The sequence below is a fragment of the Eubalaena glacialis genome, chromosome 3, assembly GCF_028564815.1.
Source record: "Eubalaena glacialis isolate mEubGla1 chromosome 3, mEubGla1.1.hap2.+ XY, whole genome shotgun sequence".
In the NCBI taxonomy this organism is placed as follows: domain Eukaryota; kingdom Metazoa; phylum Chordata; class Mammalia; order Artiodactyla; family Balaenidae; genus Eubalaena; species Eubalaena glacialis.
This window is the reverse complement of record NC_083718.1, coordinates 74,976,299-75,003,189: the sequence shown is the minus strand read 5'-3', so window position 1 is coordinate 75,003,189 and position 26,891 is coordinate 74,976,299. Positions and strand designations below refer to the sequence as shown.

Sequence of the window (26,891 nt, the reverse complement as noted above, 5' to 3'; positions counted from 1 at the left end):
TCACGTGTAAGGTAAATGGTGTTCCACATTCAAAGTACTATCATCTTCCCCACCCCTCCCCCCAACATAGTAGCTTTGCTGATGCTGAGGTAGGGTCCACTGGGAAGATAGACAGCTGCTGAGGCTGTAGGAAACTGACATCTTGTAGCGATGGTTTTAGTCATGGGTTTCTAAATGAGCAGGTTCTCTACTGCTTCCCTTGGTGAAAAGGCAGGACAGGCTTTTTCAAGAGAGACAGAATAGACTCAGCGCTCTAAAAAACTTCCCTTAGGATTATCTAATTTGGTATTACTCAAACCTGAACAATATATGGACCAATTTTATAGGGAAATTTTTTTCAGCTCCTTAGGATGATGGATTGTTTGGACACTATTAAAACATGTACAAACATAAAGCTAGGTATATACTTAAATGAGGTTCCTGGACCCAATTTCCACGTGCGTGTTGTGTGCGTGTGTGTGTGGGTGTTCCCACACAACACCGAACAATTCTCTGGACACCACCTGGGTGTCCTACAATTCAAATGAATTCTGACACTACCCAGAGATAGCATCAGATTCCACAGGTTAAGGGTTCAGTCCCACAAGACTGCCCCCACACCCTTACTACACCTCACTTCAGAGGCCATTTGCAGGCTCAGGCTGTGCTACCTGTGTTTCGGATCGACTGGCTACAAATCAGAGGCTCCCAAGACCCCCTCCTTGGGTTTGATTAATTTGCTAGAGTGGCTCACAGAACTCAGAGAAACATTTTATTTGCTAGATGACAGGTTTATCATAAAAGGATTTAACTCAGGGACAGCCAGATGATGAGATGCATAGGGCAAGGTATGGGGAAAGGGAGAGGAGCTTTTATGCCCTCACTAACTAGGCACCATTCTCCCCAAATCAACGTGTATTCTTCAACTTGGAATCTCTCTGAACCCTGTCCTTTTGAGTTTTTATGGAGGCCTCATTACACAGGCATGACTGATTAAATCATTGGCCCTTGGCGATTGATTCAACCTCCAGCCCCTCTTCTCCCCGGAGCTCAGTGGAGTGGGACTGAAAGTTCCAACCCTCTAATCACAAGGTTGGTTTCCCTGGCAACCAGCTCCCACCCTTAGGTGGGGTCCTAGAATCACCTCATTAACCTAACAAAAGGCCTTTATGGCTCTTGTCACCTAGGAAATTCCAAGGGTTTTGGGAGCTCTGTGAACCTGTATCTGTGGATGAAGGCCAAATATATATGAGAAATATATTTTGGTCCTCTGAATGACCAGATATATATTTCTTTTTTTTTTTTTTAACATCTTTATTGGAGTATAATTGCTTTGCAATGGTGTGTTAGTTTCCGTTTTATAACAAAGTGAATCAGTTACACTATATATTTCTTATAAATCACAATATCACAACATCTCTTATGCTTTAGTTCTTCTGCAACTATAAAGCCAAAGCAGATTTATAAGTGAAATCAAATATAGTTATAAACTCAACAAAATAATAGAACATTATTTTAATGCGTGAGATGATTTGGTTTGTTGAAACTAACCACTAGTGTGGAGGTTAAAGATAGAGTGGACACATGTGGCCCCAGGGCCTGGTCTATATTTAATTTGGGTCTGTTGTTTAAGTAATTAATACTCATGCAGAAAATGCCTATTGGAGTGAGTTAAACAAATAGTTATTAATAGCCTCAAGCGTTTATGCATTGGCAGGGTGGGAGTCAGACCTCATACTTACTTAACCAAAGCTCTGCTGGTAGGCAACAGTCAAATGTTAGTTTTAATTTGGTATCATTAGATAATTTGTTAAATTGTCTATTCACTTGAAGATAAGGTTAGCATGGGGGTGATAATGAAGTTTCTACAAAATGGGTATCTAATCTAATTACTAATAGAATTAGTGACAGAACCACTGTGCTTTGTGTGTTTATGCCTCAGGTTTCTGCCTATAAACTGATAGGCTTTGGTATGTAGAGTCAGAGTCTGCATTACACAGCTGATTGCTGCATGAACGGGGCACTGACCACAATGGCTGAGCGGATTAAACTGCCCCTACCACCCGATGACTCAACTCTCCCACGGCCGCTTCCTCTGTTTCTAGCTTTGACTTGCTCTGGCTTTCATTTGGCATTTGGACAATTGTAAACACAAAGAAAAGGCAGGCCCTGAAATTGCATGGCAGTGCTTGGTTATGAAAAGTTCCAAATTATAGAATCAAAGGTATAAACTTTAAAAAATTCTAGAAATGTTGAGGACTGAACGAATATATTTACACTTGGAGATACTCTGTTTTAAAACTAAATTCAAGCTACTTTTTTTTTCAGGAAAACCTTTCTGATCTGCCCTTGTTTCTTTAAATTTCATTAATAATCAAAAATGTCTAGGGAATTCCCTGGTGGTTCAGTGGTTAGGACTCAGAGCTTTCACTGCTGGGGCCTGGGCTCAATCCCTGGTCAAGGAAACTAAGATCCTGCAAGCCAAAAAAAAAAAAAAAAAAAAAGAAAAAAAATCCATTTGTAAATTTATATATATAAAAAAAACTATCATGACAACGTAGTGATGAGTGCTTATTGTGTACCAAGATTTATGTTAAGCACTTTATGTACTTGATCTCATTGAAACCTTATAATAATTGTGTGAAGTGGGTATTTTTCTTATGTTATATATGAGAACACATGACACTAAGAGAGGATCACTCGCATAGCGAATAAGTAGCAGGATAAGAATTTGAACCTAGGTCTTTCTCACTGCAACACCTAACTCTTTACCACTACTTCGTTACTCTCCTTGAGCTTGTGTCATACCTTGTGGATATCTCTTTTTTTTGCAAGTAGGCGCCACTGTTTTATAATCTTCTCCTTACATGCCTGTCCTTCCATGGAACCAGTGAGTCTCAAACTTCAGTATACATCAGAATCACCTGGAGTTCTTTTTAAAAATGCAGATCCCAGGCTCCACCTCAGACTTGGTTAAATTAGAAATTTTCTGTGCACCAGAGAGCCTGTGCTTTTTTTAACAACCTCCCTTGGGTGATTCTGTTGCAGGTGTTCCTCTGCCTGCATTTAGAGTAAAACTGCATTTGACTGTGGGTGCCTCGAGGACCATGATTGTTTTTTATCCACCCTTGTAGCTCAAGGATTCACTCAGTAAATGTTTGTCAAATAGTTCAAAGAATGAATGAAGGAAGGAACAATTGTCAGTAGAGGATATGTTCTTGGAAAGAACATTCTTTTGGCTAGACCCGTGGAAAATTTAGAGATACATGTTTAAATATCACTTAATGTACTCAGTCTAAGCTCTCTCTCCTGGACGCCAAGCATTGCAAGGAGCCTATGAGAAGGGGGCAGAAAGCACAGCTCTGTCTGTAAAAAAAGAATGAAAACTCGCCAGCTGCCCGGGGATGGGGTAGAATCAATCTTCTTCCCCTTTCCTAAAACTAAGATCAATTGAACTAAAAAGGTATAAATGCCTTTGAGGCCCAGAAGGGGGTTAGTTTTCCTAGTGTTTTGTAGGCATGAAATTTTCTGCTTAACTCTTGGTTCTGAGGTTAATAAAGGATGTATTCCTTTATGCAGCAAAAGGTTTTTTTTTGTTTTGTTTTGTTTTTTGAGCATTTACTAAGTGCCTTGTTTTTTGAGCATTTACTAAGTGTCATAAGGCACAGTCTTTTCCTGAGTTTGTTATCAGTTAGAAAATTCAGGAAATGGTAAAGGAAACATGGGGCTAGTTGCTCAGTGTCTGCAAACACATGAGTGCAGGGAAGGGGTAGTATTGTCAGGGGACTTGAGCTGGACGCTGGAAGTGGAGTAAGAATTGGATGGAATTAGATAGGCAGGAAGCAAAGGGCAGGAAGAACAGAGGCTTGGTAGTCAGACTGCTTATGACTGGCCGGCTCTGAACAGTGAGGATGTGAGCCTGGGGTGGTGGAAATTTGCACTGGAGAGCGCGGAGAAATAGCCTTGTATAGATGTGTTTTATTACATTAAGGAGCGCTATGGATGTCGTGGAGTTTTGAACATTTTCCTTGATCTTAAAGCAGGTGCAATGTTGTTTTAAGAAGATTAATGTGACTGCAGCGTGTCAGGGAAATTGCAGGGGAGAAGGAGTCAAATCAGGAGACTCATCCAAAGGCTGTTGTCAGTCCTCCAGAGGTGAAGTGACAGGGTTTCGACCAGGGTGGTGGAAGGAGCAAGGACAAGCTAGAGCCGCTGTGGATGTAACTTGAAGGACACTGATGAGAGAGTACTGCTACTAATGGTGGGGCAGAGGCGGAGTGAAACCTGCACGCTAGCTGATGTGGAGTGTTTGAGAACCTGGAAACCCATTTCCCCACAAGAAGTCTAGGTTGGAGATGACTTCAACTTCAACTGCCTTAAGCTTATAACCAGGATCCTGAGTCAAAACTTCTCAAGTAGCTGTTTCGCCCTTTAATGTTGGCAGGGCAGATGGCTCTGGATGAGACTGGGGCCCTTTGTTGTTTCTCTTTCCTTCTCTGTCTCTCATGGCTACCCCACCCGGTTCACACAGGGAGGACCTCTCAGTATTGGCACTTCTTGGGACCTAACAAAGGAAATCTTGCTAATTGGGCAAAGATGGTGCTTCCCAAAGTACAATCCTTGGAAACCAGTGGGTTTTTAAATAGAGAACGATAGGGGCAGGGCAAGGGCCAGAGTTCTGTGGCCAAATAAGTTTGGGAAGTATTCTTAGAGAATTGAGCAGGTTTCTTTACTGCAAGGACTTCCCAAGGTCTTTAATATGGTAATAAGCATTTTGACCATCCAAGAGAGGTATAGCTTATAGCACTCCACAAACTTTTTGGACCATGGAGCTCGTTTTTTAAAGAAGCATCTTGAGGGGAGAAGGCTACATAGCATAATTTCAAGAAATTAAAGACAAGAAACATTGTCTTAAAAATAAGTCTCTTGCACTAAAGGTTGGTAGTGTAATGGAAAGAAAAAAAGAGTTTGGAATTTTAGTCTGGGGTCTACTGCTAACTGGTCATCTGGTCATTGAACTTCTCTGGGTCTGTTTGCACAGGGGCTATACTAATACTAGATGAATTCTTAAGTTCTTTCAACTCCGAAAGTCTGTGGTCATGTGCATATTCAGAAGAGGAGAATAATCTGATTTTTCTACTCTGTAATAACACCGGTGGCAGAGACAGTGGTAAGGAAAGTGAGGGCAGAGGAACAGTGACAAAAAGATGAGTAAGATGTGGTTTGAACCCCTGAGCTGCTTATATGGTTGGGCAGGGTCACAGTGCTGGACTGATGGAGCAGAGGTAAATGAAGCTTCTGGTTTGCTCTCAGGCTTCTCTGAATCCAAGCATGTCATACGGTGCACATGCAACTATCCAATTGCTAAGGCAAGACTAATTCCCAACAGTCACTTCATTCATCTAGTCTCAGTTTTGCTGATAAGCAGCTGTGAGGCCTTGGATAAATCAGTTAACTGTCTGGGCCTGAGTCTTCTTTATCTGTGAACTAAGGGAGCTGGGTTAGATCAGGGAGTCCTGATGTTTTGTGAGGAGGAACTGTTTTTAAGTTGTTTTGAGTCTCACCCAGAGGGTAGTAGGGGAAGCAGAGATGTTCTTCCACCAGTCAGTGCAGGTGGGCCCCAGGGCTCTGTCTTTAGTTTTCTTCTTTTCCTTCTTCCCAGATCATCTCATCTTCTCAGACTTTAATTATTGCTTTTATGGATTTGACGTTCAGATATGAATCCATAACACCAAACTCTCTCCTTTTTATGGCCGAGTAGTATTCCACTGTGTGTGTGTGTGTGTGTGTGTGTGTGTGTGTGTATGTGTATTCTTTATCCATTCATCTATTGATGGAACCAAACTCTCTTGAAGGCCAGACTCAGATTTCTACTCCTCTGCTCGATGTATTCATCTGTTTCCATTGAGAGGAAACCAAATTCTTTATGTTCAAAACCAAACTCACAATCATCCTTTGTGAACCAATTCCTCTTCCAGTTTTCCCAGGTTTCTTTAATACATAGTGAGCATTGAGCACCTACTATGTGGCAGTGCTCCTGGTCACATGCAGGCTGGAAACGCAGGCTTCCTTAACTCCTTCCTTCTTCCCTGCTGTAGCTAGTCGCTGACCGAACCTCAGTCCTCTCCGCCTGATTATTATCATACCTCCACGTTATTTCTTTCCCCTTCCTGATGTCATCGTTCTAGGTCAGGCTCCCATTGGTCACTCTGCCCCTCTCTCTCCTCTAAAGCATCGCACATGCCAGGTTAAGCCTTATAGAGCCTCCCTCACCCCGCCATTCCTCTTCCAAAGCTTTTCCTAGGTCGCCTGTGCTCACCTCTTGCCAGCATCCATAGCCTCAACCATCTTCCAGCTCTAGCTTCAATTACGGAACCGTTCCACTATTTATTGATATCCTCATTCCATAACTTGCCTATTCAAATTGTTCCCTTTCCTTAGACTTTTTTTTTTTTGTAAAGAAAGCATATCTATTTCTAACTATATTTCCCAATTTCTTTTGCTTGTTTTCTTTTTTTTTTTTTAAAGAGCTCTCCTGACTTATTTATTTATTTAATTTTTGTTTTTGGCTGTATTGGGTCTTCGTTTCTGTGCGAGGGCTTTCTCCAGTTGCGGCAAGCGGGGGCCACTCTTCATCGTGGTGCGCGGGCCTCTCACTGTCGCAGCCTCTCTTGTTGCAGAGCACAGGCTCCAGACGTGCAGGCTCAGTAGTTGTGGCTTACGGGCCCAGTTGCTCCGCGGCATGTGGGATCTTCCCAGACCAGGGCTCGAACCTGTGTCCCCTGCATTGGCAGGCGGATTCTCAACCACTGCGCCACCAGGGAAGCCCCTCTTAGACTTTTATTTTTACTTTTTCTGACAAAATTCTAGTTATATTTCAAGAGTCAGCTCAAATGATGCCTTCTCCCTCCTTCAAGTCTTCCCTGAACACTCCACTGGCTTGATTTCTCCTTCTTTTAGTATCTTATTCTTTTCTATCTTATTATCTCACCAACCCAAATATATATATTATATATACATATATATAATATATATATAGTAGTTATTTCTATTGTATCTTATAGTATCCACTATATCTTCTTCTTCAAGGCCAAGGAACATGTTTTCTTCATCTTTAACACTTACAGTACTTGATGTATACTAGGAGCTAGAAATATTATTGGCTAAATTAATATTAAATTATTAATCTATTTTTAAAATAATAATCTATAAATTGAAACAACCTATTAATCTTAATAATTGATCTAATCCAATGCAAATAAAATAAGATAATCTACAAATTCAAAACTAATAAAATATTGGTTTTGGTGTCCTGCCATTCTACTTTGCATCTAGTTGAGGTATGATTTTCTGAAGAATTTTGATTTTGATTTTTTACACTATTGGGTTAGTAAATCCTTAACTTACAGTTAAGGATAATTTCTCTCTCTTGTGAGACCATTTCTATGAAGCTGCCGGCCTTGCTATGTCATGACAGGGCTGGTTTCCTTTCTAGTTGGAGCATCATATGATGATGTGGTTAAAAATTTGAGCTTTGGAGTAGGACAAACCTGGTTTTGAGTTCCCACCCTGCCCTTGTTAGCTGTGTTACCTTGGGGAATTTACCTAATGTCTCCAGACCTTAGTTTCCTCATCTGTAAATGGAGGTCATAATATATCTGTCTGTAATTATTGTAAGTGGTGGTTCTACTCCTGGGAATTGTTCAGAAGTAAATCTCTGCTCATCCTCACCTGAGGGGCTCCCCCAAACCTGATGGATTTTCTGTAGAGTCTGTAGGCCTAAAAGTGCAAACCACACTGGCCTATATAATTTCAGAGACAGACAGGTAAGTTGAAACAGAAATGCCGGAAATGTTGGTGCCAGTTTTCCTGGCCTAGTGAGGAGGAAAGCAGACCTGTGTCTCTCATTTTGAATCAGACAGACGACAAGCATCGCACAAGAGGAAAAAAAAAAAAAAAAATCTCCATCATCTTCTCTTGTCCCAGTCTCTTATAGCTCCAGACTTCCTAAAAGACTAGATTATTGGGGTTCCCTGAAAAGCCAGCTCAGTCCAGGACATAAGATCAGTCTCACACATTATTTCTGCTCATAGAACAATAAAGGGAGAGGGCTAGAAGTTACTGAGCATTGAGCACCTACTATGTGGCAGGCACATTTAATAGAGAATTACAATTATTCTTCTTCATAACTATGTGAGATAGTTATCATTATCTCCATTTTACAGGTAAGTAGAAGCTAAGTAACTCCCAAGATTATACAGCTAGTAAATCTCAGAGTGAGGAAATGAACGCAGGTAGTCTGCATGCATTTTAGCATTTGAAGCCTGCAATGTAATTAGACCAAATTAGCCATATGAGGTGAGGGTTTCCTTTAGGTGACAGGTTTTCTATGTCAGGGAAATTGTGATCTAACAGGGCTAACCTTTGCGAACTTAGTACCACAGAGAAATAGTTTTCAGAAATACTGTTTGGGGACACTTGGACCCTGATCCTGCTTTCTTCCCCCAGGATGATGTGTCACTGATGATAGTATGTTTCAAAAGAGGTTGATGTTTGTAAACATTCCGGTACAAACAGGCACAGAGATATTAGTACAAGTTTTTCTGGAACACTGAGGTAAGCCCCAAGTATAAAAGGACAGTAGTATTGCCAAAGTTGGGATATTTTCTCAACTTTTGAAGACTTCAGCTGCATGCCTTGTTAGGGAACTAGAAGTCAGAGGAAGGCTGTACTAATATATGTGACATCCATTCTTGCTCCATGTGGCCACTTTATTCGCATTAAGTTCTAAATCCTTCACTGGAGAAATTGGCAACTTATAGTAGCCGTTCAGCAACCCACCTGGACCCTGTGGCACTATGTAGAGTTGTATATCATTGTATCCATTGAGTGGAATACTATAGATCTGTGAAAAGGAATGATGTAACTACATGTGCTAAAATGCAACTGCCCCCAACATGTATAACAGAAAACCCAAGGTGAAATATATGGGATGCTAATACTTGATTTTTTTAAATTAAAAAAATCCTGTCCATCCATATATTTTTACATATGTGTAGGATAGTTCTAGAAGACTACTCAGGTAACTGATAACTAGCTGCATCTGAAGAAGGGGGCTGATAGTCCGAGGTGGAAACGTGACTTCTTTTGACCGTATGGAGCACTGGTTCCTGTGTGCTCGGGGGATCCCTGCGAGTTCTTGAGACCCTTTCAGGGGGTCCACAGGATAAAAACTGTTTTCATAATAACACTAGGATGTTTTTGCTTTTTTCACTCTCATTCTCCCACAAGTGTATGGTGGAATTTTCCAGAGGTTAAATGACATGTGCTATTATTGCAACAAATTGAATCCAGAAGCAGATAGAATCTGTTTGATTAAGCCAGATATCAAAGAGATTTTTAAAAATGTAAAACAATGTCACTCTTCTCACTAAATGTTTTTTGAAAAATGTTTATTAAAAATTCTTATTTGTGTTAACATGGAATTATTATTTTAATGAATTAATAAGTAATAAATTAAAAATTCTCAGTTTTTAATTTCTACATTGATAAGTATCAATAGCATAACCCCCATAAACAAAAACTCTTTGAGGATTTGTCAAATTCCTTCAGTGCCAGGGGTCCTTGGGAGACTTCTGTTTGATAGTGGTGGGCAGAAATGTCAAACAGGAAAGAAAACGTGAATGAAGAAAAAGTTTGTAATAAAACATTGCTTTCCATTTTTTCCCCCTCTGTAAAGGGAGATCTACAACTAGTCGGGGGTTCAATGCTCTAGAAAGTGCTGAGACTTGTGGCTTGAAGCAAAGAAGCTGCAATAATTGAAGCGAAGCAGAGGCCAGCTGTTCCTGGGGATCCTGCCCCTCGGAGGATGTTCTGCACCCGTTGATGTAAGTAGGGCCAGTCACTGAAGCTGGGTCACCACAGGAGATTGGGGGTGACAGTGTGGCTCCCCTTGAGCCCCTCACTTACCCCGGTAGGTGTCACAGGGAAAGGTGAGCCTCGGGTTCTGTCCCAGAGCTGATATCAAATGAAAAGATCATGGATTTGATTGTACAGGCAACCTGATATTGAATGTCCGTTTGCTCTTTGTACTTCATTGATCCAGTTGTAGCCAGCCCAGAGTAGAGGCCCATCCTGGGGTGTCCTGTGTCCCCAGCTTCGAGTGACCCAGGATCTCTAGGCCTTCCCTGTCCCTATAAGACCCACTGGAATCTCTGGAGTTCCTGGATCAATCTGGGCCTTTTCTAACAGAAAATATCATTTATAAATTTTTAAATAAATTGCCCTCTTCCAGCAATAATTTGAAGTGGTTTAGAGAAAAATAATACTTAACAGAACTACTAAAATCAGGGTAAGAGAACCAGAGACCTGAAATAAGTTTTGGGAGAGTTAAATGTACAAGAAAACCTAGCCCAGGGATGCTTATTGCAGTTAAGTGTACTACTTAGCTCTGGGACCCAAGGCAGAAAGAGAAGCATGATACACTGCAGAGCTTTCATGGGGAAACCAAAAGCATTTGCACAGGTCTAGGTGGTCTGCTGTAGGTGAATTTTGGTCTGAATGGGACTTCTCGGTTCATTCTTTAGGAGACTCAAATCCCATCAACAAAACTAGAACTGTAGCAATTTCATGTGTCTGAGACCTTCTCAGTCTGGAGCTTACTGAAGGCAGAAACCATATCTCCTTCATGCCTGCATCCCTAGCATCTAGCATGGGGTCTGGCATGTGGAAGATGCTCGCTGAGGACTCAGTGCCTTGATTTAGACTTACATCGCTTACAGCTTCCGTAATACTTGTTAAATGAATGCGCAATTGAGTAAGTAATGTGGACCATCCTTGGGATGAAGGATGAGGATGGGAGGGTAAAGTAGTATTTCCTCACATTCCCCAGGAGATTTCTTCTCACTATCAAATGCTCCTGGGATTATACACTCCTTTCTGTTTATTATCTAGGTAATCCTACCCATCCTCCCTCCGCATTACTCCTTAGCTTCCTTGTGGTGATAACCTATCTTGGGTCCCTTTATTCCCATAGATTGCCTTGAAACTAATTTCCTCCCTCCCTCCCTCCCTTCCTTCCTTCCAATAGACTCTTGATACTGGAGAGCTAAGCAGTCTTAACTTGAGCCTTCATGGTGTACATTTCAGAATGAATAATCCACAGCTACACTTAACCACTAACCAGAGGTTACTGCAGGTTACTGCAGAGTTTCTCTATTCCATTTGACTCCTCAAACTTTATTTATCTGTGACTCATTCTGCTTTACCTTTCAGAAGGGTAAAGTTACCTATCATTGTGGTCTTTTCTTCCCCTGCCACCCAACCTTAAATGACTATTTCTAGAAATTATTATTTCAATATCCAAGGCACGTGCTATAAATAGCCTTGGCTTGAGAAGCCTAATCTGGGTGACTTCCCCACACTTACCATCATAGTATTATGCCTAGAATTATCTCAAGTACTTTGGCTCCCCCAGGAAGGAGTCCTGGTTTCTTCTGGTCTCTTCTGGTCACCAATGCAGGCTTCCTCCTTTTCTGAGAATGATGAGACTGAGTATTTCAGTCTGTTTAGAGACGTAATAAGTTTCAGCTTCCTGTGTCTCTTATTAATAGGAAGAGCAAGTAATTTAGCCTCTAAACCGGAACACTTGTGAGGGAAAGGGGACGTTATTAACAGAAACTCTGGAACACGAGGCTTCGTTTGTATGTATGCTCACCGACTTTTCAAAGATCTTGCATCTCTAATGAAGGCTGAGTGCAGAAGGTGAACAAGAGCCTTTGGGGAGAGACTCCCTGAATTCTGTTCAGTTGTCTGTTTTGGGCCCGGGGGACTCTGACATACACTTCAGAGCGCTGAGTGTTTCTAATAAGCCAGTGGAGAGCCTGTCCCCTGGTGGATGACACAGCTCCCGGGGGAGAGCGGCAGGGTTGCCGCAGAACTGGTGGCCCGTGTTCGTGAGACCCAGCGGTGCCGGCACGTCCTCCCCTCCTCCCCTGCCTTTTCCACCTCCTCCTCTGCTCCCTTCTCCTCCTTTTGTTTTTGACCCTCATTCTCTTGCTTTGCCGCCCACCTCCTTCCGGTTTGTGCCCCCGCCCTTCTCTGTCTTCCCTCTTCTTTTGTCTTTTGTCTCCCTCTCTTTCACTATTTTCTGCTCTCCATTTGTCACTCACACTTCCTTCCTTTCCCTCTGTCTCCCAAAATGGCTCTTTCAACACTGCTGGAGGGCAGCTGAGAAGAGCACTGCTGCCAACGTTACTTTCTCCTTTAAAGGAAAAGCTTGTATTTCCAACTGTTTTCCCTTTGCAAGTGGTCTGTTTCTCACAAGCCACTCTGATGGAAGGTTCTGGTTTCATGTGTCCTGGGGGACATGTGTGCTAGGGCATGAAGACAGCATGGGGGGGGTGTTGGAGGGGGGGAGGCCATGGGGGTGGGGGGAAGTTGGGGCTGTGACAGGAGCAAACCTGGGAGGCGTCTGCTTGTCACAGAATGGATTACAGTTGAGACAAATGAGACACTGTGACCGTGATGCTGCATAAACCCGAACGTCTGAGATTTTGGAGTTTGGGCTGTGCCAGGATCATTTTAGAGAAGGCAAGGTCCGGGTCAGCATCTAACTAATCAGGGAGCCACAGGTATGGTGGGTGTGCCACCGCAGGACAGGGGGGGAGCCCAACAGAAACGGAGGAAGCAAACCCGCCACAGGGAACTGGGGGTTAGATGTGCCAGAGGTTGATTTGGACGTTTCTGGATGAACAGGGTTCCGAAAATGTTCTGAAAAGCAGAAACTGAGAACGGACCATGGTGATCTGAAAAAGAACCGATGGGCTAGACAACATGCTCTTTTGTTGTTGTTGTTGTTCATGGTTATCCAAGGACTTTGCATTGTATTTTTACTTACTAACATAATAACGCCGTTTACAGAGCACCTGTGATGTGTAAGGGACTCTGGAAGTGACCTGAAGGGATTCAAATATAAACGAGAGAGAACCCAGCCTAAGTTGCTCATGGCTAATAGGAGAGGGAAGGAGCACAAAAGAGAAGTACACTCCAGGGAGGTAAGGCTGTGTCAAGAGGGTGATGAAAGGTTGAAGGAAGGAGAGAGCACTTGTGGCTGGGCTGGTCAGAGAACAAATGCCTTGACTATGGAGGGCGTGGAGCTTGGGCCAAAGCTTGGAGGCCGGGCAGGGATTTGATACTCAGAAAGGTGTGGGTCAGTTGTTCTTGGCGGAACGGACCTAGGCAACAAAGATGCAGAGTGACCAGTAAACAAGGATCGGATTGGGCACGTGGGTGGAGGGGAAGGAGGAAACAGCAATCTCCTGGGAGCAGAGGGTTGGGGTCGAGGAGAGGTGGAAGATAAAGCTGGAAAGGAGGGAGGCTGCCGGCCTGGGGAGAGCTCTGCCTGCTGGCTGGGCTGAGACATCTGGATGCCATCCTCGGGATTGAGCATCTGTGTGGTACATGCTCTAGGAGGGGGGGATGACGTTGCTTTGGGAGATGCTCGTTTCCGATGCCCCTCTTGCTGAGTGTGGGTGCAGTTCGGAACCAGATTTAAGGTGTCGTAATAATAAGCCTTCGGGGAAAGTATCTGGTGGCCTAAAAATACATATGCATGAAACACTTTGAGCCTGTTTTCTAAAATCTCAGTCTCTTGTTTTTGCTTTGAACTTTGTAGCTTTTAAGAGTAGATTTAAGGGTCAGCCACAAACTGTATTGCCCTCAGAGTTTACCTAAGTCTGGTAGAATCTTATTTCCATTGTTTGAATATTCAATGCCTTATAATTTCTCATATTACATCAGCTCTTTTATTCAGAGATTGTGGGCTGAAGGAATCGTGCTGTGTTCCTGGCTGGAAATGTTCACTGAATTTCCTCCTGACCCTGAATCTACTCAAAATTCCTGCTTCCTGGGTTACAGAGCCCCTGGTTCCTCCCTTTATGACGGATGGGAGGGATTGAGAGTCTTCCTGGTAGACATTCATAGCATATGTCAGGGTTTTTCACTGATGTCGTATTGTCTTACAAGAGACATTCATACAACCTCTTGTATTGATTACTTTTTTATTTATATGAGGTCCCCCCCCCAAAAGATTGTTAGACCCTCTTAGTAAGGTCCCAGTCTCTGTCAGATATTTTTGCTTTGGCATAACATTTAGCATAGTATTATGCATGCATTATTCTGTTTGGAGGTAGAGAAACTGGGTGGGTAGTGGTGGGCTGCTGGTACCCACCAGTTCCCATGTTCTACTCCAGTATTGGGTTTTGTAGAGAATCATCAAAATAGATCTTTGCTAATTAAACATCATCCACTGACAGCATCAGTATCACCTGGGAGCTTGTTGAAAATACAGAATCTCAGGCCTCAGAATCTATCAATATAATTTGATTAGTATTTGAGACACATTGGTTTCCAGATGTACTGTATACAAATCACCTGGAGATCATGTTAAATGGAGGCTCTGATTTTTTTTAGGGGTTATTTAGGTAATGGTAGAACAAGTAGGCCGGTTTTTGTAAATAAAGTTTTATTGGAACCCAGCTATGCTCATTTATTTACGTACTGTCTGTGAATTCTTTTGTGCTACATCAACTGAGTTGAATAGTTGCAACAGAATTCTTATGGCCCACAAAGCCTAAAATATTTGCTATCTGGGCCTTTACAGAAACAAGTTTGCTGACTGCCCCCACCCCCCACCCCCTCCACAGCATATGAGATGAGCCCTGTTTCCTTAAAGGAAAGGACAGTAGCTGTGATCTTTTGCCCCAGTGGCAAAATTTGCAAGCCCATTTTAATCCATCATGGAGTAGCTGAATCATTAAATCTTAATTCCCAAGCAGACAATGAAGACTCTTGAGCCCCAAACTGATCCAAATAATGGTACCAAAGAGTCTGTGACTTTCCAAGGCCCATTTCATATCTCCCTTCTTAAAGAAATGACTGTGATTTTATTGATATGACTCTCCTCCACAAACTTGATTCCATTAATTGTTCAAAATAAGTTAGACTTTCCTCAAGAATTGGAAAGAGCCAAGAGGAAATTCTGAGTAGAAATGTTTGCGACCAAGGAATAAAGACAGCCTTGTATGGGTTTGGTAGAGTCTGCCTTTTAACTACTGAACCAGTAGCCTTAGCCCAACCCACCCGTAGGCTGCTCACTGGGCAGCCAGACTCAGACGGCGTGGGCTTGGAGTCTTTCTTTTAATTCCCTGGGAGAATCCTACCACCTGTCTCTTATTTGGGGTTTTTGAATTGTGCAATGATGGCACACACAAGCTCCAAGCTTGCTGCATGTGTATGCCAAGCACACGAAGACAGAAGGCAGAGATTTGGGCTGAGAAGCAGGAAGTACAGAAGGGGGGTTGCTGGCACGGAGACATCTGCTCCACAAACACAGTGGAACAGGAGGTTGTGGGAGGAGACGGGCAGCCCCATGTAAACACTTGAGTATGTGGGAGCATTGCTCTGATCTTCAAGTCTTGGAGATCCTGGCTCTCCTCCTTCCAGAACCAAATTTCAGAGGAGGTAGGCGTAGGAGAATTAGGATCCATTTTCCTTATGCAGAGTTATCTGGAGCCAGAGGGGTTTAGTGTGGGATTCTGTGGGAATCTTTGCTGTAGCACTAGCAACTCTGATCTTACTTAGTTTCTTTTCCCTCTGTCTGCAAAGCCCAGGACACTAAAAAAGGTTTTTTGAGGCAGTGGAGTAGACAAAAGTGGTGAGTCCTCTCCTCAATTCTAGACTCTATCAACCAATTCTGAGAGATTGTAGGAGTGAATTCGGGCCCCATATGTTGAGAACCATCTGCCTTGTTGCCAGGGAGCCCTCCTGGAATTCTCTAAGGTGCATTAGCTGTTTAGCTCAGCTGGTCAGAATGTGGGAGTTTTAAAGCCAAAGTTACTGTTTGGGCTGACATTTCAGCCATTCTCTACACTGGAAGAAGCATAATGTATTCATTCATTCATTCATTCATTTCTTCTGTTACTCAATGAATATCCATTGAAAACCTACCATGTCACAGGATGGTGGGAAAAACATGAATTGGAGAGTCAGACAAACCTGAGTTCAAATTCTAGTTTCCCCATCTGTGAGCCAATGACTCAGTCAAGTTGTAGTTTAGTTGACATGTTTCTTCCCTCCTCACCCACTTTACCTGAATCTCCCTGAATCTGTGGGTTGGGCTGGATGATGTCTTGTCTCTACTTTTGGTGCAACTTCTGCATAATCCGTCCTCACACCATATTATGTCGAAATTATTTGTTTAGGTATCTGTCTCTCTCCCTAGATTGTAAAGTCACTGATGGCAGAGATCTTTGTGAATACTTGTTCACCCTTAATTTCTGACACACATTAGAATTTAAACATATGTCTGTAGCACAGAAAGGAACTGGCTATGTGACATAACTTCCCTAAAGCGTGGTTTTCTCATCTGTAAAATGAAGATGATAAGAACATACCTCGTGATTTTGTTGTGAGGGTTAAATCACAACAAGATATTGTGTGAAGAGTTCGGAATGTTTGAAAGAGTGTTCTCTAAATATAAAGTGTCTGCAGTATTGTGGTTGTTCTAATGTCTGGATTGAGTGGGATTTGGTAGAAGACCAGTCCAAGAGAATCATGAGGATACATGGGGATGTCCTAGTCCATTTTTCCTAAACTAGATGATTGAATGGGGGAGGACCTGGAGACTTAGGTTTGTGAGGCATGGTTTGGGTGTATGAGTTGACACTGGATAGGGGACGCCCTCCTGCAAACTCGATGTCTCCTCCTCTAGATTATCTGCTTATGCAAGGGGGGGGCATGCCTTGTTTATTTCTGTACTCTTCTGTGTTCCTAAGCACTCACTACTAGGAAAGTGATTAAGTAGATAGCTGGATTTTTTTTTTATTTTAAATATTTGTTTGGCTGCACTGGGTCTTAGTTGTGGCACACGGGATCTTCGTCACAGCACGTGGGATCTAGTTCCCTGACCAGGGATGGAACCCGGGCCCCCTGTATTGGGAGTGTGGAGTCTTAGCCACTGGACCACCAGGGAAGTCCCAGATAGCTGGATTTTGATGGGCACTACAAGGCCAAAATCTCCTGACCCCCATATCTCCCTATATTCCTGGCTTGTATCTGTCTTGTCTTGAGAACCTGGATAGTGGGACCATTCTATAGAAAACGTAGATTGCGGGAGAAGAGAGTAAGTTCTGTTAGAAACAAGTTGAGTGTGAGAGCCAGCCGTCAGATATGCAGGGCTGGAGAACTGGAAGTCGGTGGGAGGTGGAGCCTTGTTATTTTACTTTTCACGTGTCTGTTTCAGCTCCCAGAACCAGACATAGAGCTCGCTGTATAGCTCCCATGGTGCTTAGTGCTCAGTCATTAACAAGCACGTGCTAAACATTTATTGATCCACCGCAAACTGTTGGGCCCTGTCTCCCATGTAGGTAACAAAGAACTGCTGCAGATGTTGGAGCAGAGTTGTAACATGATATGACTTCTGCTCCAGGAAGACCTGACCTTGCTGCGGTGTATGAGAAATATTGGAAGGGAAAGGAAGGAGGTGGAGGTGGGGAGCCCAGCAAGAGAGCAGGTGGGCAGTGAGGGAGTCTGAAGCAGAGCTCTGCCAGGAGGGATGGAGAGGAGGGGGTCTGACTATATGAGAGGCTGGTGACTCATCTCTCTCCCTACCATTAGCCCTAGAGAAGTCTCCCTGCTCTGGGAGGAGCAATGACCAGCTTCGAGTGGCTTTGGAACAAAAACCAATGACTGCATCCAAGGGAAGATAATGAGAAACACACAGGCCATGAAGATCAGGAAAGCACCACTAATCTTTTTTTTTTTTTTTTTTGCAAAACTTTACTTCCCGCAGCCCTGGGCAAGGGTGTAGAAGCCTCTGTGTGTGAACTTGGCCTCTTTACTAAGATATACAAGATGGACTCTCCCTTGATAAATCACAGAACTGATTATATCCAAGAATCTGAGAGGCTGGGAGAGGAGAGGGGTGAGGTAGGTTGTGAGGAAGGGAAGAGGGATGTAGCCCTAATCAGAAGACAGGAGAAAGCAGCAATACGAAAAGTGCCCAAGGGTGAGTAGACATTAAATTTCATGTAAAACCCCCCTGCCACCCCCTGCCCTGCCCCAGCAGTCTAATTTTATGGAGAGTGTTCTTTTCTTCAAATATGATATATTTTTGTAATTAGAGAAAAGCCATTAAAAAGGAGAAACTGCTTTCATTCAGTTAAAAACTCTAGCAATTCTATATATATAAAAAGACCCCCAGAATTATAAATCAATTCAACAAGGTGAATGAATGACCTTGAAAATATGCCCATGCTATTTGATGTAGGAATTTAACTTTTATGACTCTGTTCTGAGGAAACATCCTGAAAGGGACAAAATTTATACACAAAGATGAAGCATTAGATACAAAAAAGAAACAATGTAAGTGGCCAGCATTGAGGATATGGTTAAGTGTATAGGTTTTAAGCTTTTGAAATGATAGTTTTGAGGATTGCCTTGTTCATCTTTGCAGCTTTTTCTGGAACCAAGTGTGGTGCTAAACACAGGGTAGGCATTAGTAAGTGTTAGTAGAATGAATGAATGAACAAATGAAGGACAGACAGACTCTGATGGTGATGGGAGCAGTGTGAACTATGGAAAGAGTACAGGGTGGTAGTCAGAGTGGTGGATGGGTCATTGCTCTGACTTACTGGTCATGTAACCTTGGGCAAGCTCCTTCATCACTGTGAGGTTAGTTCCCCCAGCTGTTGAAAAAGTGTGAGGTGTGTGTGTGTGTGTGTGTGTGGTTTGTGATGGAAAATGTGTACCTTAAGGATAGTATATGCAAAGTCATGTGGCACATGGTTGCAGCTAAAGAGCAGGCACTGTTTTTCCTTAAATATTTTTAAATTAAAAAACCTGAAAATCACTCAGGAAACACAACCCATAATCCCATCATTTAAGAATGATGTGAAATGAGAAGTGAAATTTCCCTTCTCAGCCACCTCTTTTAACTCCCCAGAGAGAACTACTTTCCTTAACATTTAAGGTTTGATGCTCATCCTTCCTGATATTTTTGCAAAGTTGCATAGGCATATCTATATGCACACATACCCACATTTTCAACACGGAACTATTCATATCTATTTGCCTATCAATTATCTATCATCTATCTATCTATCTATCTATCTATCTATCTATCTATCTATCTATCTATCTTTTACCTACCTATCATTTATCATCTCTAAGCTGATTATTTTTTGAATGATAGCATAATTATTCATTGTTTGAATATACCATAATGTACCACCATTGCCACAGTTGCACTGTTTTGTGATTACAAACAACGCTGCAATGAACTTCCTTATACATATACATTTGTAAGCTTTTGTTTAGCACTTACTTTATCAACAAAGCACTTAAACGTTCATTATTCTCTTGACTCATAACCACTATGAGAAGGAAGGGTAGATATTGTTACTCCATTTTATGGATGAAATAGAACAAGTAACAGCTGAGTTGTGGCAGAGCCAGGAGTTCCCGGTGCCTTGAATTCTAGCTCAGAACTCCTCTTATCAAACAGTCAGGTGTGACAAAGCACTCAAATAAAGCCCTAGTCAAGAGGGAACAGCCATAACCAGACAGAGAAGAGTGAATCAGTGAGCAGGCAGCTGCATTAAAGTGTATTAAAAAAAAAAAAAGAAACACACAAAACAGAAAACACAAAAAAACTCAAGGCCGAACATATTTAAAAGACATTATTTGGAAGAAATGCACTAGCAGCGAGTGGGGGGCCAGCATATGATGACCTGTTCTTATCTAGCTATCATCTCTTTTGAAATATTCTCAAGATGACATCGAAAAGGTGAGGGAGGCTTAGGTTGCACAGATGTGGCAGGAGAATTACAAAGGACACCCCAACAGTTCCAACAATGACATTACCCCCGCCCCATCCCACCCCAGGGAAGTATCTAGAAAGGACCTGTAGGCTTCAGCTTAGGATTGGCCTTAATTGACATCTTCCTCAATTATCTGCAGGAAATATCAAGTATGTTATGTAAAATTCACAGATGCAGTCGATTGTCAGAGTCACTGGAGACCAAGAATTGTTTCACAGGCATCAAGACTGTTGGGGAGGCTGGCAGGAACGAGAACAATTCAGTCTGGAAAAATGCAGACTAATGGATACAGTGGGAAAAGGCTTAGGGGAACAGGGCTGGAGACAGGGTGAAGCAGGGAGGCACTCACTTCCGGTAAAACTTTAAAGGGGCTCTAGACACCCAGTGATCAAGATAAATAGCACCATATTAAAATACAGCAGCAAGGGAGATCCAAGCTAATTCTCTGACACGTGAAAGCCTTGGTTAAGCATGTGAATGTTAGACATATCAACCTTAGGCTGTGATTTACAGAAAACATACTCCGGAAGAAAAAGAATAAGTGGGTTTAACTCTTTCTGTTCATTTCCTAGGGCTGCCTTAACAAATTGTCACAAACTGGCTGGCTTAAGACAACAGAAATTTATTGTCAGATAGTTCTAGAGGCTAGAAGGCCAAAATGAAGGTGTCAGCAGGGTCATGCTCTTTCTGAAGGCTCTAGGGAAGCATCCCTTCTTGCCTCTTCTAGCTTCTGGTGACTCCTGCCGTCACTCCAATCCCTGCCTCTGTAGTCGCTTAGCCTTCTTCCCCGTGTGTGTCTCTAGGTCTCGTGCCTGAACCTCCCTCTCCTTTCTCTTCTAAAGATACCAGTCATTGGATGATACCCTAATCTAGTATGACCTCGATTTAAGTTGATAACACCTGTGAAGATTCTGTTTCCAAATAAAGCCCCATTCATAGGTACTAGGGGTTAGGACTTCTTCTTTGGGTGGGGGGGACACCATTTGACCTACTACACTATCAAGCACTGTGGGAGCAGTTAACTTAGATGCAGCAGAAACATATTATCTGTTTGTAGGAATCTGGCAGCTGAGGCATGGGCCAATGGCTACCATGATTTAAATACCTAAGGAAATATTTAAGGAAATACAGTTTGGTTTCTTTGGGGTACCTATGTTATAACCTCTGCTAATGGACATGGTGAGAAATAGGTGCAGGATTTTTAAGAGTAGCCCTGATTTCAAATATTCAAATGATAGTGACTGGAAAATCTTTTTGCTCAATTTTATATTTCTTTTGTTGACATTTTATTTTTTTCTGTAAAAGCAATTTACTAATTTATTATGAATATAATATGGATTCATGATATGAATATGATAACTTTTAGAAATTTTTCACATAAGTGCACAAACTAGGGGAAAAAAATCCTTTGTCAGACCTAGCATCCTGACTTTTGGTGCATGAAATACGGCTATTATGCCTCTAAGACCTGCTAGAAGGTGGTAAAACAGTGGGGATCTTTGGATATCGTTTGAATTTTAAATAAGTTGAGAGGTACATGGGAACCAAATCTGTTTCCTCCCATTTTTCAGACACATCCCAGCCAAGTTCCAAAACATAAATGGGGCATAGTCCTTTTGTGAACCTTGTTGTTATTAACATGCTATATAAAGTGTAGGTACAATTAGTTGTATCAGCAATAATAATAATATTAGTTATTTTGATTATTGTATCATTAATCCACAATTATTATATAATCAATAAATGTATCATAATTAAGTTAATGATTCAATAATAATAGCTAATATTTGAGTGGTTTTTATGTACCAGACACAGGGATAGATCCCTTTATGTGCATTATTTCACTTAACTAATGCAGTAATTCTTTCTTAAGAACAGTATTCTGTTTACTTGGGTTTGAAATGGCCTACATATTTTTTCTGCTTTTGGTCAAGGATCACTAGCCCATTTAGAGATAATTCTGTACATAGGCTGTTTTCCGTATGAGAGCATTTAACCTGAACACGTAGGAAGCATGGCCAGCAAGGGCTGGTGGCACCGGCGAAGGAGTGAGTCCTGCTGTAATGAACAGAGAGAAATCAGTTGTCATGAACATACACATTGTTGATACATTCATTAAACTACTAAAACATTTTTTAAGAGCTTGAAAAGAGTTTGCTTTTTCAAAAAGGCTAAACTTCTCTCTGCAGTGTAGTCTGTAGAAGTGATTGATTTGCTTTGTAAACATTTTTTTTATAGTACAAAGGTAAAACTGAACTTACTTTATTTTAATTCAGTTTATCCCTCATTCTAAACTAAAATGAGTAGAAACTAAATAAATATATAATTTTAGAAAGTGTCTAAAAATGAAGTCCCAGAATTTGAATTAAGTGACTAAAGGAGTTTTTGGACTTTCCATTCCTGTTGAAAATTTAAATTTGTTTAAATACCCAACATTTAATTGCTTTAAGTATGCACTTGTCTTGAGGCAGGAGAAGGGACCAAAATAAAGATTTGTAAATCTGAGGTTCACACACGACGTCTCTGGGTAGAATTTGGAGGGGGGGTGTTCTAACCTTGGATAGGAAAAAAATTCTGTATTTATTTTTCTAAACTCTGACCAAAATTTAGCATTTCTTCCAATTAGTAGAAATTTATAGTATTTTTATATCACATTATAATTTTAGCAACTATCTCAAAATATTGTATATACTCATCAGCCCTTTGAAACTATAGTGTTATTAGACCCTTGACTAGATCTTGTTATTTAATGGATTAATAAGATCTATTATTCTACTATACATTTTAAAATATTTTGATAACTGTATTTCAAATATTTTATAACCAGTATCATTCGTTTTCTTTGTAATCCTATGTTCTTTTTCTTACACATTTAACATTATTCCTGGAAAAGGCTCAGATTTACCAGACTGGAAAAAGGGTCCATGGCACAGAAGTTCCATGGGTTAGGAACTTCTGGGTTGGAGGAACCCTGCTGGGCCCTTCTCATTTTTGATTCTATCTGTGAGTTCATGAGGGCTTGGGTGTGATGCTGTATTAGGAGTGTGTGTGTGTGTGTGTGTGTGTGTGTGTGTGTGTGAGATAGCAGGGTGTGGCCTTATAGATGGCTGATGGGTCAATAGGAAAGAAGTGAAATAGCTGTAAAGTTTTCCATTGCATGACTCCTTACTTAAGACGACACTTTGCTGTCCACCTTCACCCAGGGTAGTGTGCAGGCATCAGAATGTACATTGACTTGGAGCAGAGAGGCAGGCGTCTGATCTGCACTTGGCTGCTTTGTAAATGCGTGACCTTAGTCTGATCAACCCCTCTGTGTCTCATCTGTAAAATGAGATGAATAGCATCTCTCCTCTTGCCTCATGTGATTGATCTCAGTGGTGATCGAGCAAGAGAGAGACAGAGAGAGAGAGAGAAAGTGAAAGAGAGAGGGAATGGAAAACTTCCCCGTAAACTCCAAAGTGCCCTAGAAGCATGAGGGAGTCCTGTGGCAGAGAGCTCATCTGGATGCTGATCTAGTTTGACCCTGCAGCCTAGCACTATGCGACAGGCACAAGGAACAGTGGGCAACTATACCTGGATGCTCTTTGGTCTGGGATGGCTGAGAGCAGAGGTAATCTAGTGGGAGAGGGCAAGGGGCTTGTGGTAGGCTGAATGATGCCCCCTGAAGATGTCCATGTCCTAATCCTTGGAACCTGTGAATATGTTACCTTACATGGTAAAAGGGACTTTGCAGATGGATTAAGGTTGACCTTGAAATGGAGAGATTATTCTCTATTATCTGGGTGAGCCTGATGTAATCACAAGGGTCCTTAAAAGAGGGAGTCAGGAGATCAGAGTTAAAGAGAGAAGATGTAAAGATGGAAGCAGAGGTCAGAGAGGAGAGAAGATGCTATATTTCTGACCATGGGCCCAGGATTGTAGGCAGCTTCTAGAAGCTGGAAAAAGCAAGAAAATGGATTCTCCCCTAGAGCCTTCAGAAGGAAGAGAGCCCTGCCAATACATTGATTTTTAGGACTTCTGACCTCAGGAGAATAAATTCGTGTTGTTCTAAGCCACTAAGTTTGTGATAATCTGTTACAGCAACAATAGAAACCGAATACATGGCCACTGGGCCTTTTGTTGTGGCAGAGTGCTACTGGCTTGTACAGGGCCCTTCTTGCCACAGTGCTGATGTTACCTCAATTTTTTGACTGTCATAGTTTCATATTTTTCTCTTGTTTTACCTTTGTTTCTTTAGGCTGGTGTGGATAAACTTGAGTTACTAAAACAGCGAAAAAAGAAAAAAAGTATTTTCTGACTATCTGCATCCCCAATTAGAGAACCACCAACTCTTTCCCTTTTGCGGCACTCAAATCTCTTCTAATAGCTGCGGGGATTCTTAGGGGACATCTCTCCGGTGGTTCAGGAACACGGCCCTCTCATCTACCCCGAGGCAGCTCCATTTTTCTCCTCTTCTTTCCCCACTCCCGCATCTGCCCTTGGCTCTGATGCCTGCACAGCAGGGGGGAAGGTGTCAGCTCCTGCCGCTGCCACCACTGTTTCCTCTACAGCCACACCTCCTGCCCCAACCCAGCCCAGGGAATGACCCATGAATGTCCACCCCTGGCAGCTGCACCAAAGCCGCACTGAGACAACTCTGCTGGACCCCACCTGCCGAGTCTTGCCAAACCCCAATCCTCTTGATGCCACCATCTGGGTTTTTCACTGAAAAGGAGGTATCATTTTCATCCCACTTTAATGCCAGGATCCAGTCTGTCTGGTGTTTTCAATGCCTCACAGAGAATATATATGTATGTGAGTGTGTATATATATATATATATTTAAAATGAAAACAGAGTTTTTTCAGCCTTAGGTTGAGGATCCCTCTCCCAGGTGCTCAGACACCAGGTGTGGAAGCAGTGGCTGGCGTGAGTATGACACACTGCACTGAACTCACTGCCATCCTCTCCATCAACACGGAGGCGGGTCAAGCGGCCCAAGCTTATAATCTTGATTCTCTCTTCCTTAGGATGAGCAGTTTCCCTGGTGGAGCCTCGGTCCCTCATCAGACAGACTTCTAGAAAATTCCATCTCAAAATTCCTCCACCCAGGCTAGGACATATCTGAATCCCACAGAGAACTCCACACAGGCTCTCTGCTGCACGTGTGCAGTATGGAATCCCAGCCGGACCTTTGGTTTCAGGTGAAAAATCTGTGGGAGACCCGGAATTGCTGGATGCATATTAAAACGATCGTTCTGTTCTCATTTTGCCTGAGTTTCCAAGTGGCAGGGGTTCAAGTGTATACTCTCGAACTTATAGCCTCTAAAATATATGCCTTCGTTGAGGCTAAAAAAACCATCCACCTTTGCACTATATTCCCCACCCCCAACTGTGAAAAGAACATTTGAAGGTGGGGTGCGTGACGGGGTCGAGGTTTCAAAGGCCTGACCTAGGCCGGGCGGTGGAAGACAGAGTTTGTGTTGGATGCCCTGTTTTCCCTTTGGTCTCCTTCATCCTTTTGTGACTTAGAATCTACTTCCCTGAGCCCTGTGCCCAGGGCTGCTCTTGGGCATGCCTCCTAACTTCACTGCTTAGAAACTTGCTGTTTTTGTAGAGTTCTCCCTCATCTTAGGAAAAAGTGTTCAAAGGTTTTACGTCTATCAAATGAATCCTATTCCCTTATTCCCTTTAAAGTCCACATCTATGAGACAGCTGGGAAAGGGGGGTTCCAGGTACTCTACGTGCATTTAAGAGGGTTTGTGGCAACCACCAGCACCAAAGGCGGGGTTTCAGGCTGGTGTGAGAGGCACCTCTGGTGAGGCAGGCATTCTGGCGCTCATACACCATGAGCTACAGGCAGCAGCCCCCTTCACCTGTCTTTATTCTGTTCTGTAGCATCTCTGACATCTAGAACAGGACGTGGCACCTGGTAAATGCTCAAAAAATATTTACTGACTGGGTGCATCTGTTCAGAGGTGATTCCAGATTGTGTCATTCAGGGTTCAACCAGAGAAACAGAACCAGTGGGAGATATATATTACAAGGTTTATTGCAAGGATTTAGCTTGGAGGATGGTGGCGACTGCCTAGGAAAGTCCAAAATCCATAGAGCAGACCATTAGGAAGGGCGGGCTGGAGCCGCTGTTTACAGTGGAATTTCTTCTTCAGAGAAATCTCAGCTCTGCTTTTAAGCCTTCCTATTGATCGAATTGGCTCCATCCAGATTATCTAGGATAATCTCTCATACATAAAGTCAATTGATTATGGATTTTAATCAATTTACAAAACACCTTCACAATAACACCTAGATTAGTATTTGAATAACTGGGCACTAGAGCGTAGCCAAGTTGACAGATCAAAAAGACTATGAACTGGTGATTAAAGACACTGCCCTCTACTTTCCTCCTGGGCATCGACAGCATAGCTAATATCAACCTGAATACTTCTGATGATGTTGACTGACTTCAGCTTTGTTGCTCCCTCTGACTTCAGTTGCTTTAACCAAAAGTGCAAACCCTGAGCTTCTTCTGTCATCTGTTGATGCTCAAAGGTTCGAGTGGTCTGGAAGGGTAAGTGGCTCCTCTCTGATTTGCCAGAAGCGAGTGGTTATGTTAGCTGAGGAGCCAGCACACTAATTTCAGTGATTTGACTCTGGTACAAGTTCTGCAGGGCCAGAGGGTGGGATGATGCGTTTGCCTTTGGCCTCGGTAAACATTTTATGCTTGTTATGGTGGTTGAAATGCTGGATTTGATCTTTTATTTATGCGCCAGGAGGTTCACAGTAAATGAGGGGTGTGGTCTGTTAGGGGAAAGTGGCTGTGGCTTGGCCGCTCTGCACCCTGTCAGCACACACGCATATTCTGTAACACGTGAGTGCATGGTGCGGGGGCTGCTCCTGAGAAAGTGTGACCAGTGGTCTGGGGGAGGGGCGGGGAGGGGAGGCGGTGGAGCGTGGTAGAAACAGCACCGGACTGGGAAGGAGTTCCTACTACTTCTCATCTGTGAGGTTTCTCCAATCCTCTAATCATTCCTTCATTACCTAGGACATACTG

The 26,891-nt window shown here is 42.6% G+C and overlaps 1 protein-coding gene across 2 annotated transcripts in view; it reads left to right on the top strand.

Moving 5' to 3' along the window:
* The window catches only part of DDR2 (discoidin domain receptor tyrosine kinase 2), a 159,060-nt gene that overhangs the window by 12,155 nt on the left and 120,014 nt on the right, over nucleotides 1–26,891 (top strand). For both annotated transcript variants that reach the window (XM_061183165.1, XM_061183164.1), the window contains exon 2: nucleotides 9,719–9,866. The gene's annotated coding sequence lies outside the window, so the exon portion shown is untranslated. The remainder of the gene's footprint in view (nucleotides 1–9,718; nucleotides 9,867–26,891) is intronic.